Below are 15,473 nucleotides of genomic sequence, written 5' to 3' on the forward strand. Positions count from 1 at the left end.
TCTTTTTGTACCCAGTTTGTTAAAACAGTCATTAAAGATCAGATAATTCTGGGGTCATTTTTTTCCCCCTTATGAGCAAACTTTACAAGTATTCAGTAATGAACTCTCAAATAGAAAAAAAGCAAAGGGGACTTTGTGCCTACAATTCAACACTTTATTCTAAAAAATGCTAAAAGAGCTATAAATAAAAACAGACTTCTTCTCTACCCTATCAAACAAGGAAATATGTTTATTTACAGAAAACTATACAATTGAATCGTGTTTCATGCAGAAATTATGAGACGTGGCTCTCACAGGAAGAGTGACAGAAGAGAAAGGTGCACTCCCTCACCCCTGTCTAAACCCACTTAAACCCCTTCTAGTGACATCTACAAAGAACTGGGGGAAAAATCAGCTCCACTGCTACTATTTACATCAGAATGATCCCTTTGATGGGTGCAGTGAAAAAGAAATCCCTTTTTTAAATCAGGAATATGGGTAGTTTGGTTTTTATTTTGGTTTGATTTTGTTATTGTTGTTGTTATTTTGGAGGCTTTTCTTTATTTTTTTATTCTATGGAAGTCCAAGGTTCTCCACACATAATTTTGCCATGACTTGACCCTGAAGCAATGCTCTCTATCACAACGGTGACCATATCCAAAAGGTCTTCACTTGTAAAGCACCTAAAAGATACTTTGATTTTCTGTGGTGGTTTCCGTGGTGATTCCTTTTTGTCCTCTCAGGGATGTTCCTGGACTCCAGGCTAACATTGTAGAATTGGAATGAAAGGCTCCATTGTCAGAGATGTGACCAAAAAGGTGGGATTAATTTTGGATGCGCTTAAACATAGATGAGCCATTCATTAAGTACTTTCTCTTTTACAGTTTAAATTCTCAACTATAAAATTATATAGCACAAACTTGGTTTCCTCCCTCGTAGTTAATAAATCTTTAAACTTTCCTTTGGCTCTAAGAGCCTGTCAATGAGACCTATAGGAGAATTTCAATATCAAATGAGTGAGTGAATTAATTTCAGCCTACCCTCATGTGTATAGGTTAGAGTATTTTGAGTGGTATGAAAATTTAAATTAATTTTAATAAAGGTGACAGTATGAGACACACCATAATACATACAGTTCACATAAGCCTTTTTCCATTCAATGTATAAGATAGACAAAGAAAAAGAAACCAATTAGTGACAGATTCTTAAACTTATTTAAATGGAATCATTAGTAGCTTCAGAGAACAATGCAGGGGACACCTTCAAATTTGCCCAAATATAAAGAGACCTCAATTTTAAATCAATTCCTCATTTTCCTAGGGAGAAGATACAAAAAGATCTTTTGCTTACTAGGATATATAGCATTTTAGGAACATCGATGAAACAGTCAAAATAATTTATTAATTTATTCACATGTACATCTTCATAATATGTTATTGTTTTCCTACTCATATGTATTCATTAAACAATTTTATTCAAGTTCTTCACCAGTATCTACAACGTCAGTATTTTGCCACCATTAGAATCATATTTTGAATCATCTTAACTGTTCACCAGAGCACACCATCTTCACTTCAGGTTCCTTAAAATCAACTATTTCTTGAATCTATATATGAGCTCTAATTTGAAATTTTATTCTAATATCATAAGTACCTATTTGAGTACAATTAAGAGACAACTTATGTTCACTCATACTCTATGTAATATTTATGATCTTCACCAAACAACCACTTAATAGAATGCTTAATAATACAGATATGTAGTTTGAACAATCAGATAAGACTCAAGGTCTTTAACCAAAAAGCAGCAGTCTTCTGGTCTACCTCTCCTTAGCTCCAATTATAGATCCCTAGTGGCAACCACTTTCAGGTCTTTCAGATTTTTTTTTAACCTAATTTTTTAACCTAACACTAAATAGTTTATACTAGAATTTCTTAATCTTTGAAAGATGTTTTCGATAATATCTGTTGACTTCCTAATTTGACAGATAAGGAATTGACTTTTTCTCTTATGTCTCTCTCTACTGAAAAAAAAAAGCTAACAGACATTCCCACCACCTTTTCAATATAGTTATATTGCAGTTTGGGGTGAAATCAATGTCCATGTTTTACATTATTATGATTATGCAATATTATTCACAGCTGAGCTACACATACTATCATAACCTTTTCATTCTTGTGAAATTCTTTGTTTTATTTTTCCTGGTGTTTAATGACTGCCTCATTTGTTTTCATTTGTTTAGTCTTATACTATTACTGCTAGTAGTAACTCCTAAATAAACTAAAAATCTTTGTTTAATATGTCTCAACACATGAGGTAAGTATACATGAGCTTAATTTTTTCAAGGCAAGAAGTCCTTCCTGAATCTCTTTGTCTTCCTTTTCCAATCTAGACTGGTTTCTACCTATGCCAGCTGTACAGCGCTATCCTGGGACCCCCTATCACCAATATCAACATTCCCTTCACTTCTCATCTCAAATAGGTCTCCTTTTTTTCTGGTTCCCACATCTTCTTTCTCAATTTATAGTCTCACTGGCTTCCTAACAAAGAAATGATCACAGGTAAATTTTTTGAACGCTTGCATTCTGAAAATGTTATATTCTTTCCTCAGGTTGAATGGCAGTTTAGCTTGGTATAGAATTCCTGCTGGAAATATTGTACTCATAATTTTGAAGGCATTGCTCCAATATCTTCAGGGTTTCTGTTGAGAAATCTGAAGTTATTCTGATACCCACAAGTACCTTGTATTTTCTCTTTGAAAATTTTTAAGGCTCTTCTCTTTATCCCTGATATTCTGATGATACATGATATCTTTTTTTCATGTTCCTTGGAATTTATTGGAGATTTGATTGGTCACTCATCATCTGTGGAGTTATTGTTTTTTTGTTTTGTTTTTAATATTTTAAGTTTTTTTTTAACATAACAACATATAAACACGAACATTTTTACCATATGATCATTCCATTCTTCACATAGTTGTGTATTCATCACCACAATCACATCTCAGGACGTTTACACCAATCCAGAAAAAGAAATAAAAAGAAAAAAGAAAAAAAATTATATGTACCATACCACCTCCTCCTTCCCCTCACCAGCATTTCAATCTACTTAATTAATTTATTTTATTTTTTTAATTTTTATTACTAAAACCAATCAACATACAATATGAACATTCTTTTTTTCATCACATAGTTGTATATTCATCATCATGATGATTTCTTAGAACATTTGTATCAATTCAGAAAACAAAATAAAAAGAAAACAGAAAAAAATTCATACATACCATACCCCTTACCCCTCCCTTTCATTGATCACTAGCATTTCAAGCTACTAAATTTATTTTAACATTTTTCCCCCTATTATTTGTTTATTTTTAATCCCCATATTTTCTTATCTGTCCATACTATAGATAAAAGGAGCATCACACACAAGGTTTTCACAGTCACATTGCAAAAGCTGTATCATTATACAATCATCTTCAAGAAACATGGCTACTGGAACACAGCTCTATATTTTCAGGCACCTCCCTCCAGCCTCTCCATTACACCTTAACTAAAAATGTGATAACTATATAATGCGTAAGAATAACCTCCAGAATACAAATGGCCGAAAGGCACATCAAAAGATGCTCAACTTCCTTGGCTATTAGGAAAATGCAGATCAAAACCACAATGAGATATCATCTCACACCCACCAGAATGGCCATTATCAATAAAACAGAAAATGACAAGTGCTGGAGAGGATGTGGAGAAAGAGGCACACTTATCCACTGTTGGTAGGAATGTCAAATGGTACAGCCGCTGTGGAAAGCAGTTTGGCGGTTCCTCAGGAAGCTAAGTATAGAATTGCCATATGACCTGGCAATACCATTGCTAGGTATCTACTCAGAGGACATGAGGGCAAGGACACAAATTGACATTTGCACACCAATGTTTATAGCAGCATTATTTACAATTACCAAGAGATGGAAACAGCCCAAATGTCCATCAACAGATGAGTGGCTAAACAAGCTGTGATGTATACATACGATGGAATATTATGCAGCTGTAAGACAGAATAGTTATGAAGTATGTAACAACATGGATGGACCTTAAGGACATTTTACTGATGAGATCAGCCAGAAACAAAAGGACAAAAACTGTATGGTCTCACTGATGTGAACTAACATTAATGGATGAACTTGGATAAATTCAGTTAAGAACAGAGGTCATCAGGAGATAGAAATAGGGTAGATATTGGGTAATTGGAACTGCAAGGATACAGATTGTGCAATGGGACTGATTGTAAGAATTCAGAAGTGGATAGCAAATACTATCTAACTGTAATACAATAATGTTAGAACACTGAATGAAGCTGAATGTGAGAATGATAGAGGGAAGAGGCCTGGGGGCACAAATGAAATCAGAAGGAAAGATATATGATAAAGGCTGAGATGGTATAATCTAGGAATGCCTAGAGTGTATAATGATATTGATTAAATGTACAAATTTAAAAATGTTTTAGTGTGAGGAAGAACAAAGGAATGTCAATAATGCAGGGTGTTGAAAACAGATGGTAATTCATATTTTAAAACTTTATGTGTGCGACTAAAGCAAAATATGTTTATTTGATACAAAATTTATATTTTGACTTGTGCATTTCCTAATATAACTTATGTGGACAATTTAATTGAACACCATAGTACATGGAACCTTGAGTAGCACATGAGATTTTGTAGGTTTGTCCAGAGTGATGCCCTGATAAATCCCAGAGTGATTTGAACAGTGAATAAAAAAGTATTTGCAAAGTCCCCTTGAGGGAATGGTGAGAAAGTGGGAAAATTCAATTTCCCCCGGTGGAGAATTCTTGATATTTTCACAAGCAGTGCGGACAACCAAAGTAATAGGCTGAGCCCCCAATCTTGGGGTTTGTTCATATGAAACTTAATCCCAAAAAGGGTAGGCTAAGCCTACTTAAAAGTAGGCCTAAGAGTCACCCACAAGAGAACCTCTTTTGTTGCACAGATGTGGCCTCTCTCTCTCAGCCAACATGACAAGCAAACTCAGTGCCCTCCCCCTATCTATGTGGGACATGACTCCCAGGGTGTGTGGACCTTCCTGGCAACATGGGACAGAAATCCTAGAATGAGCTGAGACTCAGCATCAAGGGATTGAGAAAACCCCTAGAATGAGCTGAGACTCAGCATCAAGGGATTGAGAAAAACCTTCTTGACCAAAAGGGGTAAGAGTGAAATGAGACAAAATAAAGTGTAAATGGCTGAGAGATTCCAAACAGAGTCAAGAGGTTATCCTGGGGGTTATTCTTATGCATTAAATAGATATCACCTTGTTAGTCAAGATATAATGGAGAGGCTGGAGGGAATTGCCTGAAAATGTACAACTGTGTTCCAGTAGCCATGTTTCTTGAAGATGATTGTATAATGATACAGCTTTCACAATGTGACTGTGTGATTGTGAAAACTTTGTGTCTGATGCTCCTTTTATCTACCTTATCAACAGATGAGTAAAACATATGGAATAAAAATAAATAATAGAGGGAATAAATGTTAAAATAAACTTAGATGGAAAGTTTAGCTAGTGATCAATGAAAGGGAGGGGTAAGGGGTATGGTATATATGAATTTTTTTCTGTTGTCTATTTCTTTTTCTGAATTGATGCAAATGTTCTAAGAAATGATCATGATGATGAATATGCAACTATGTGATGATATTGTGAATTATTGATTATATATGTAGAATGGAATGAGCATATGTTAAGAATGTTTGTGTTTCTTTCTTGTCATATTTTTAAAAAATTTTTAATTAATTAAAAAAATTTTAAAAAGTCTCATGTCCTACTGAAGTTCCCACATACTTATGGTATTCAATTCAACTGTTCACATAAGTTATATTAGATACCTGTTATCTTGATATGCCTTTGTGTGAGTCTTTTTTCAGACCTTATTAGGCAAAAGAAAGAGAGTATCCTTTTAATCTCGAAATTCAAATCCATCAACTCTGGAAATTTGTCTTAAATTATTTATTGGAAAATTATTTTCCACCATTTTCCCTGTTCTCTTTTTCTAGGATGTCTGTCAGTCAGATGTTGGATCTTCTAGCTAATTTATCTAATTTAAATTTTAATTTAAATTAAAAAAATTTTAATTTAAATTTAAACAATTTTCTGTACTATTTTCCATCTCTTTGACTTTTTGTTCTACCTTCTGGGTCAATAGGTAGTTTTTTGTTTGTTTGTTTTGCATGGGCAGGCTCCAGGAAATGAACCCTGTTCTCTGGCATGGCAGGCAAGAATGCTGTCACTGAGCCACCATTACCCACCCAATATGTAGATTTTTAAATTTTCTGTTTTTGCATTTTCAATTTTTAAGAGGCTTTCTGGTTCTCCAAATATTTTTATAATGCCTTGTTAGTATTTTATAAATGTGATACTTCATCTCTCTGAAAAGTTTCTTCTTCTATATTTATTTTTATTTTATCATTCTCACTAAATTGTTGCGGCTTTCTCAGAATTATTTTTTTTTCTGTTTTGTTTTTGTTTGTTCCAATTTACCACTGCCTACAATTCCTGGATTGTTTTCAAGGTTTTTTTTGCCTCAAAGTGGTTTGCTCCATTTTTATTTTTTGACTCCTTCTTTATTGTCATCTTTCTTAATTTTGTTAAATACTACTTACCCATTCATTTTCCAGCTTTCAAAATTTTATTAAAATCTTTGATTTGTTGTCATTGTTTCTCTTGTTTTCTTTGTCCTTGTGGTATTGTGTCCTTTCATACCTTTCCTGTAATTTTCATTGATGTTTTCTGAGGTAGTAGAGAGAAATTCGTCTTTGTTTCACTAAGTTTAATTGAAAAATGGTATTTCTTTTTAAGGGGATTTTTTAAAGTCTCTTTGTAATGGCAATTAATGCTTCCAATTTTGAGGTCATATTCCTCTCTCCCCTAGGAATATTGATTATGGTAATCTGTTAAATTTATTGATCTTGTGTTTTTTTTTTTTTTAAGCTGATTCCATTCTGATTTCTCCAAGCATCACAAACTTTGCACTGATTGAGGTCATTTCAGCCTAATGGGTCTTCCCTCACAAAATACTTCGTAATTCAAATAACAAAATTGAGAAATTATTTGCATAATACAAGAGATTTTAGACCTTAAATATAGAGCAACAGCTTTTAGTCCAAGAAAGAATTCTGAGGAAAGCCCTTCACTTTATTGAGTCTTAATATATTTTAAAAATAATATTTTTTGTTTATATTCTGGATAGTGAGAGACCAAGACCTGGGAAAAGCAAACAGACAAAGAATCTTTCTTTCCTTCAGGAGCAACTTTTTATTCCTTTTTCCTGCTTAGACTTTGCTTTTCACCCTTTTTACCAACTCATTCATTTTCTTTTTTTCAATCTTATGTTTACTGAGTCAATTAATTACATATACATAGAAAAACACATACTCATTCAATGTTCTCCTGACACATCATAAACCACAGTTCTAAGGAAGTGACTGGACTAAAACCATCAGTGTGACATTATCTTATGAGACAAAGAAATGAATTAGTTGATTCCGAATAGACAAAAATACAGAGATGAACTATATTAGTTTGAACTGGCATTAGTAAGAGCAATATTAATCATAAGCTTCCCAAATGGTTATAGAACCTAGGAGATGTTTATACTCTTCACCATTGTCAACTGTTATTCTCTTCTATATTCATTGGAGGAGACCTACTCCCTTATTCCGGGCTCTTCCACCTCTTTGGAATCATTCTTATTCTTAATATAAAACTTTGAAAAAGGTTTTTCTTTTTTTTCTTTCAAAGCCTCTAAACCAGGAACTCTGGCTGTAGTTAACCTTGAAAAATCAAAATGTCTACTTCATCTCTGAATATTTTATACTACAGTATTTGCCCCTGCTTTATCACTTTCCTTTTCTAATTCAATTGACTAACTTTGCCTCCAGATTTTTCTTCATCAAGTAGAATAACAGTTTTATTATCTCTCTGCTAAAATCTGAAGTATTTGTCCATTATGTACAAAATTATGTAAAAACTTCTCACCCCAGGCATTTTTAAAATGGCTTCATTGAGGTAAATTTTATATACAGGAAACTGTATATCTTTGAAATATACAATTTGATATGTTTTGACATATGTGTTCACCCATGAAATCATCACTACAATTAAAACATCACCCTGGCATTTGAAGTTCTGCGTGATCTCATCCCCTCTTTATGGAATTTCTCTCTCATTGCATGCTTATTTGCGTTGTTCACATAAAATATATTATAAATTCTTCAGAAAGACAGAGGAGGTGCTACCACTCTTTGAAACCCTCAAATTAGTAAAGAATATGCAGTCAATAATGAATAACTATTTTTATTAACTGAGGCCTGCTCTTTTGAACCTTTAAATAAGATCAATACTAATTGAACTATTACCTTTAACCTCTTTAATAAAGCCTGAATTTCTATGGTTATATCACTTTGTCAACATCATACCACAAATACATATGAATTTAATAGTATAAATTATTTTTTATTCATGTATAGTATAGAGATATAAACTTTTAAAAAGGAAGACATCATATGTGGTATTTAAATTATAAGTCCTGCAGAATCTTGAGGGAGGAAAACAAGACTTAATAACCTTAACTCATTAATATTTAATGAGAAAAATAATAAAGAGTGTATTTTTGCTTTACAGTTTGGAGAGCACTTTGAAATCTATTGTCTCATAAAGACAAACTTAAAGACGCAAAATGGGTAACTAGGAAATTAAAAAACCAAAGACTTCCACAACTGATTTGCTTTGTGGTGTTAATACAAATTAGAAAGATATATAAAATCTTTATGTGTTTATATTTTGTAGTATGAAGATTGAGGAAAGAACAAGTACCATCTGGAGCATGTCTGGTAAAGATACTTGTGACAGTTTTTAGCATAAATGTGTTTTAGGAAAATGGAAAATACAGACGCCTGAAAAGGATAGTTTTCCAGAATGTGCTGTGGACCCTAAAGTAATCCCAAATTTGAAACTAAGTGTTCAACAAAGTGTTGCTTTGTTCAAAGCACAATTTTAAAAGCATTCTGGAAATATGCAAGTATCAGATTGTGAATTCCTTGAAAAGTGGGCCTATGTCTTAGAATAGATTTGGATACATAGCACCTAATAAATATTTGTTGAATGATTAAGTATAAATGATAGATGGGGGATTTCAAACCTAGGGGTCACATTAGCATGTATGTGTGTATGTCTGTTTGGCAGATAATGTAGACAAATTGATAGAATATTTCATTAAAGGAAAAAGTGTCTTCAATTATGTTTAATTTCTAAACATGATATTGTTTCTTTCTTGACACTGTAAGAAGTAAAAGTTTTTTGTTACACAGTTTGCTCACTGAGAATAAGGTACATTATTGCCATTATTAGAATTGTTACTTAAAAGGTTATATTGAAACATATTAGACTCAGAACCAATAGACACAATTTTCTATGATGTTTAAATTATTCTTTTAACTATAAATGTCTTGATTTTACTCTTAAGTATAATACCAGTTAAAATTTAAATCTTTAGAATGTTACCAAATATCTGTGTTTTACAGATTGGACTATTCTGAAGCTGAAGAACCTTCTGAGACAGAGTTTGGGGTACAGGATATTTATACAGGATCAACATCTGTCAAAGGTTGGGGGGAGAAGCAGAACTGAGCAGAAGGAAACGGTGGACACCCTGATGCAGATCCAATAAGGCCCCAGTGAACCCAGGCAGGGAGCCAAGGAGCTAATTCTGTCCTTCAGAATTGTTCCGTGTAGGCTGGAATTGGCCCAGCCTATATGCCGGTGCCCCACTCAGTACCCAGGTGCAGGCTGCCCTGGGAAGGGATGGCCTTGAACAAAGGGGCCCTTTGCAACTTAAGCAGACCCTGAAGGAGCTAAGAGTTGGAGGCTGTGTACAAACCGCATTCTCCACGGCTGGGAAGGATGGACTCTCCATGTCCATCACAATGGAGCTTGTAGTTTCCCCATACACATACACACATACACGCATAGATGTGCATATAGATGTATTTTAAAAATCTTTGAATAGGAAATTCATTCACATTTAAAAAATAAAAACAATATAAAAAGTTACAGTGAAAAGTCATGTTCTGATCCCTGTTGTGCTTTCAAGTATTTCCTTATGCAAACAAAGCAAATATATATATATTCTTAATTCTCCATTTTTATACACAAGTGGTACATACTGTACTACTGCTTTGTTCCTTGCTGTTTTCGTTTAATAATATACCATGGTGATCTTTCCATATCATAAAGGGTGTCCTCGTTCCTTTGTATAATGGCATAATAGTATTCTCCCATAAGAAGGTATCTTTGATAGTCATTTAGGAAGTTTCCAAGCTTTTGCTAGTAACAATGCTGCTTGTACCCACATTATTTCATACTTGCTTAGGTATAACTGCAGAATAAAGTGTCAGGAGTCCAATTTCTGAGTCACAGTGTAAATGTATTTGTGATTTTGATAGGTATCACAAAATTAACTTCTACAGAGATTATATCAATACATACTCAATGTATCCAAAGCACAGATAAATAGTCTGAACAACAATCACAATGGCTGTTTTTCTACATATTAAATTCTTTTCCTTAGTGTGGCAAAATGAAAAATAATGCAGGACGAGAGAATGAGAGACAAAGATAATGAAATATCCCTGTTGACCTCTTCCCTCTTGGACTTCCTTACTTACCTCCCCAGTCTGGGCAACTTGATCCATAAATGGACAGCTGCCTCCTAGCCATTCAAACTCCTTCACTGCATAACACCTCCCCTCTTCCCACCTCTCAAAACTGATCCAGGTTTTTCTGTTTCAACCTACTGCAAAACTCAATCTTGAGACAATCTTATAATGCATATCTTCTCCTCCTCCTGGGTAGTTCAGCACACTGGAAAGTATCACACATGTTTATGTGTTGTTGACACTACAACTTCAATAACTCCCATATCTGTTGTGGCTTTCATAATATTTCTCAGTCTTTTTACCTGTCTTTGCTTAGCTTCCCATCCTATCTCTTCCATATCAAATGTAGGGGGTGACTTTGCCTCCATATTTTCCAGAGAAGACTAAAAGCATCAAATACACCTCTTTCAACTTCCAGCTTCTATTGTCAAACATCTCCACATCCTCATCTAGCCTTCTAGACCTCTAGCTGTACTCTTTTTTTTGTATGCTGTATGGTGTGGGTCACATTTCATTCTTTTTCCATGTGATTATCCCCTTATTGCAGCACCATTTGTTGAATTTTTGTTTGTTTGTTTGCTTGTTTGTTTGTTTGGGAAGTGCACGGACTGGAAATCAAACCCGGGTCTCCCGCATGGCAAGCAAGAATTCTACCACTGAACCACCCTTGCGCCTCAATCAGCTGTACTCTTAACCCCAATTCTCTAGTCTTTTCAAAGAAATCCCTCTCATCATTTTTTACCCTCTGTCTTAAATCTCTCCCCTTCTGCTGATTCCTCTCGCATAGTCTATGAATATGCTCAACCACTGCATTATAAATACAGCTTTCCTTGTCATGTAGTGACCCTCTGTTTCTCCCTTTCTTTGTACAGATTACAGATTACCACTGTAATCTGACTTCTTAGCCCTCTTCCCAAAATTGCTGAAATGACCTTTGCTGGGTTATCAATTACTTTGTATTTTTCACAGTCAATGAAAATTTTTTCTGCCTCTTGTTACTTGATATCTCTGTAGCATTGTCATTGCTGAGCACTTTCTCTTTGATTTGAAAGTTTTTCCTCCTTAAACTTTTGTGATACTTCTACATCTTGGTCTTCCTTCTATCATTCTGATCCAACTGTTGACATCTGATTTGGATTTCTTTTTTCTGCTAACCCCCATATGCTGGTATCGCTATTGCCTCAGATTTTTTCCTTTATACCTGTTCTGTTCGCACTCTATAGAGAACTTTTCCCTAAGGAATCTCAATATTCTATCATAATTTTAACCATCAGCTACATGAAGAGCAAATGACCTAGCTGTCAATACTCATATTCTAAAACCAGACTGCTTCTATAGACCTGCAACCTTTCTAATAATAAAAAAAACTTAATCCGTACTAAAATGTCATTTTATCTCAGAAAACACTGGAAGTCAGGGAAGATAAGTGATTAACCATGTTAGAAAGCTATTTTTAAACCTAAGCCTGTTAGAAAGCTCTTTTCAGGACTCTTAAAGTACCCTTCTGCCTCAAATGCTTCTTAGAAGGAAGAAGGTTATCAATAAAATAATATAACATTAATGGATGGATGCAAAATTTCTGGAATTATATCCTACAGGTTTTTTTTTTTTTTTGTATGCTATATGGCGGGAGTCACATTTCATTCTTTTTCTATTTGAGTATCTTGTTGTTGCAGCACCATTTGTTGAATTTTTGTTTGCCTTTTCTTTCTTTGTTTTGAGAAGTGCATGGGCTGGGAATTGAACCCAGTCTCCTGCATGGTGGGTGAGAATTCTACCACTAAACCATCCTTTTACCCCTACCTTGAGGTTTTTAACATGCCTTTATCTTCTGTATTTCTTTAGTTCTCTCCAGCTATGTCAGGGTCAGGGTATCCCTAAATTATTGTAAAGATGTGATACTCAGGACTTGCCTGAGAGCTACATTAACAGCGAGACACAGAAAGTAGACTCAGAACTCACCTCCTACTCTCAGATCCGTACTCTCTCCATTATGTCAGACTGTCCTTCCATGTGACAAGCACTCTGGAGTAAATGGTAAAAAATGGCAACTAATGAACCTGTCCTCTCTAGTCGCTACTGCTGTTCTAGCAAGATGTGCAGTCTCTCTCCTGACCCACCAAAACAAACAACAAAAAAAGACAAACAAACAAAAACAGACTGCATGGGTTCGTAGCCTTCTCAGCTGAGGGCAATGCTGGGCAACCACCTCATGCCTCTGTTTTCTCATCTGTAAAATGTGGATAAAAATAGGATCTACATTGTAAGGGTAACTGTAAGGGTATGTGACTTAATTTATTCCAAGTGTTAAGAACATAAGCTGAGCTGACATGATAGGCCCTAGTTAAGTGTGAACCATTATTAATATCATTACTGTTGTTATTACTGATGACTCTCAAATTACTGCCTCTAGGCCTTTCTTTCCACCTTGTTTCTAGACCTGGACATTAGCTATCTCTGGACACGTCCACAGGTACGTCCCACAGGCATCCCCAAAAGTAAGTCCCATAAAACATGTCCAAACCTTAACTCATTATCTTTATAATAAAACCTACTTTTCTTCCTATATTCCTGTACTTCATTTGGTGGCCCATTACTCATTAAGTTGTTAAAGTAAAAAACCTAGAAACTATTGTCAATTTCTCCCCTTTCTCTAGAGAAATACCTCAACTCTTATTTCACCATTTCCATTGCCACTACCTGACTCAAGTCCTCCCCAACTCTTGGCTAGACTGACTCAGTGGCCTACTAACTTATCTCCCCACCTCCCCTCACTGCTTTCCAATTTTTCTTCTACCCTGCCTTCAAAATGACTACTTCCTTGCATGAACCTTTCAATGACTCTTTACCTACAAGTTAAGGGGTACGGTTAGTTAGTATAACATGCAAAGTGACTTATAATATGGCCTTTTCGAACTCTCTGGCTTCATCTCTTGCTATTTCCCTCTATCTCTTTAAATTCTTGGAATGCCAAACTACATGCAGTTACTTAAACATCAAACACATTTGGTGCCTCTCTGCTACCCCCTCCCTTTGCCTCAGATGCCCACCTTCCCCAATCCTTGTCACTTAGAAAACTGCTGTTCATCCCTCCAACCTAACTCTAAGACTTTTGTGAAATTTCCAGATTAGCAACTTTATATATTGTGTTGTGTTGGTTTGAAGAAATTTCATTACATTTTCTAATGTAAAGACAGAATAGGAACATATGTTTTTTTTTCTCTCTCTCTAAATGAGTGGGCCTGTTTACAGAGTACAAAGACTCACAAAATATGAGCTCATTCCAAGACCTAGGAGGAGCAAGGAAGACAGTAAGCGAAGAGAGGAGTAAAGGATACAGTTCTCACTACTCCCAGGCAAGGTGATAATGAAAAAAAGCAAATGGGTCTTGTCTCAACGGACCTTATCTCCATGCAAAAACAGGTCTTTCCTCGAGGGAGGACCAGTCCAAATAATTCAAAACAGAACAAAACAATAACAACAAAAGCCCACAAAAGAAAGAGAGAAAGCGAGAGAGAGGGCCAGCCCTGGACCCCGCGGGGCGTGACTCTGGGGGGAGTGCAGCGGGCCAGTGGCCGCCAGCCCCCAGGAGGTGATCCGCGCCATGCAGAAGGACAACTGCTCCCGAGGGGGTCTGCGGAGCGCCCTGCACGGCCTGGCGGACTTGGCAGACTTGAGCCTTACCACGCTCGCAGGCTGAGAGACACTCGGGGAGGAGTATGTCAACATCTTCCAGGTGGATCCGTCCTGAAGACTTGTGCCCTCGTGGCCGCGCCGCACCCTGCTGGTGGCCCTGCACTCTGTCCTCCCCTCCCTGCAGGACAAGGCTCTGCTGCTGCTGGCGCACGAGCTGCAAGCCAACCGGGACAGACCCGCACAGGGAGGCGGAGGGCCGAGCCGGCGCGGCAGGTCCAGGGCGCGGCGCTGGCTGCAGGGCAGGTGGCCCCGATGGCCGGGCCATGGAAGAGGGGCTCGCACAGAGCCTTGCCTGCCTCTGGCGGCTGCGTGTCGCGTGGTTTAACATCCATGGGGCCTTCTGCCACATCGCCAAGAGGCTCGCAGGAATCTCCTACCTCCGTGCCCACCGCCCACCCGGGAGGACCTCAGGGCTCAGGCAAGTTACAAGCTGCTGGGAGCCATCTCCTTGCTGCAGCTGGCGCTCTCAGTCGGGGTCCAGGGGTACAGCTTCACGCAGAGGCAGTGGGCAGGAAGGAGTGGAAGCTGCACCGTGGAGGACACAGCAGTTTCCAGAACCTCCTGCTGCGCTGTGTGGGCTCAGCCACGCCCTGTGGACACCTCTTCTGCTAAGAGCGCATCACCAAGTGGTGCAACACGGAGGTGGAATGTCTGCTTTCCAGGGAGAGGTTTCTGCCCCAGAAGCTGGTCTGCCTGCGGTACTACCCCTAGTCCTGGTGATCCCAGGAGAACTTGGAAAGCTGGTAGAGGAGCCCAGGATATGCTTTTAACATCAACAGGGGAAAGTGTTCTCAAAATCAACTTTACTTGCACAGAAATTAGAAAAATCTCTAATTTTATATGTTTTTTTTTGTTGTTTGTTTTGCCATGTAAAATGCTATCCTAAGAGCTCACATCCGGGAAGTCTAAACCTGGCTGCTGACGGCAACTCCAGGACCAGGGCAGGTTTTCAGACAGGTGCAGGCAGCTCAAAGAGACTCCACCACACCTGTGCCAGGCGGAGTTTGCAGGTCTGGCCAAGGGGTGCACAGAAGAGCATCCCACTCCCCCCCTTGGGGTACGATTTCAAGACTCT

At 37.0% G+C, this 15,473-nt stretch overlaps 1 pseudogene; it reads left to right on the top strand.

Moving 5' to 3' along the window:
• Positions 1–2,290: 2,290 nt before the first annotated feature.
• LOC143656911 (peroxisome biogenesis factor 10 pseudogene) lies at positions 2,291–15,109 on the top strand (annotated as a pseudogene).
• The last annotated feature ends 364 nt before the right edge of the window (positions 15,110–15,473 follow it).

Source organism: Tamandua tetradactyla, chromosome 2 (assembly GCF_023851605.1).
Source record: "Tamandua tetradactyla isolate mTamTet1 chromosome 2, mTamTet1.pri, whole genome shotgun sequence".
In the NCBI taxonomy this organism is placed as follows: domain Eukaryota; kingdom Metazoa; phylum Chordata; class Mammalia; order Pilosa; family Myrmecophagidae; genus Tamandua; species Tamandua tetradactyla.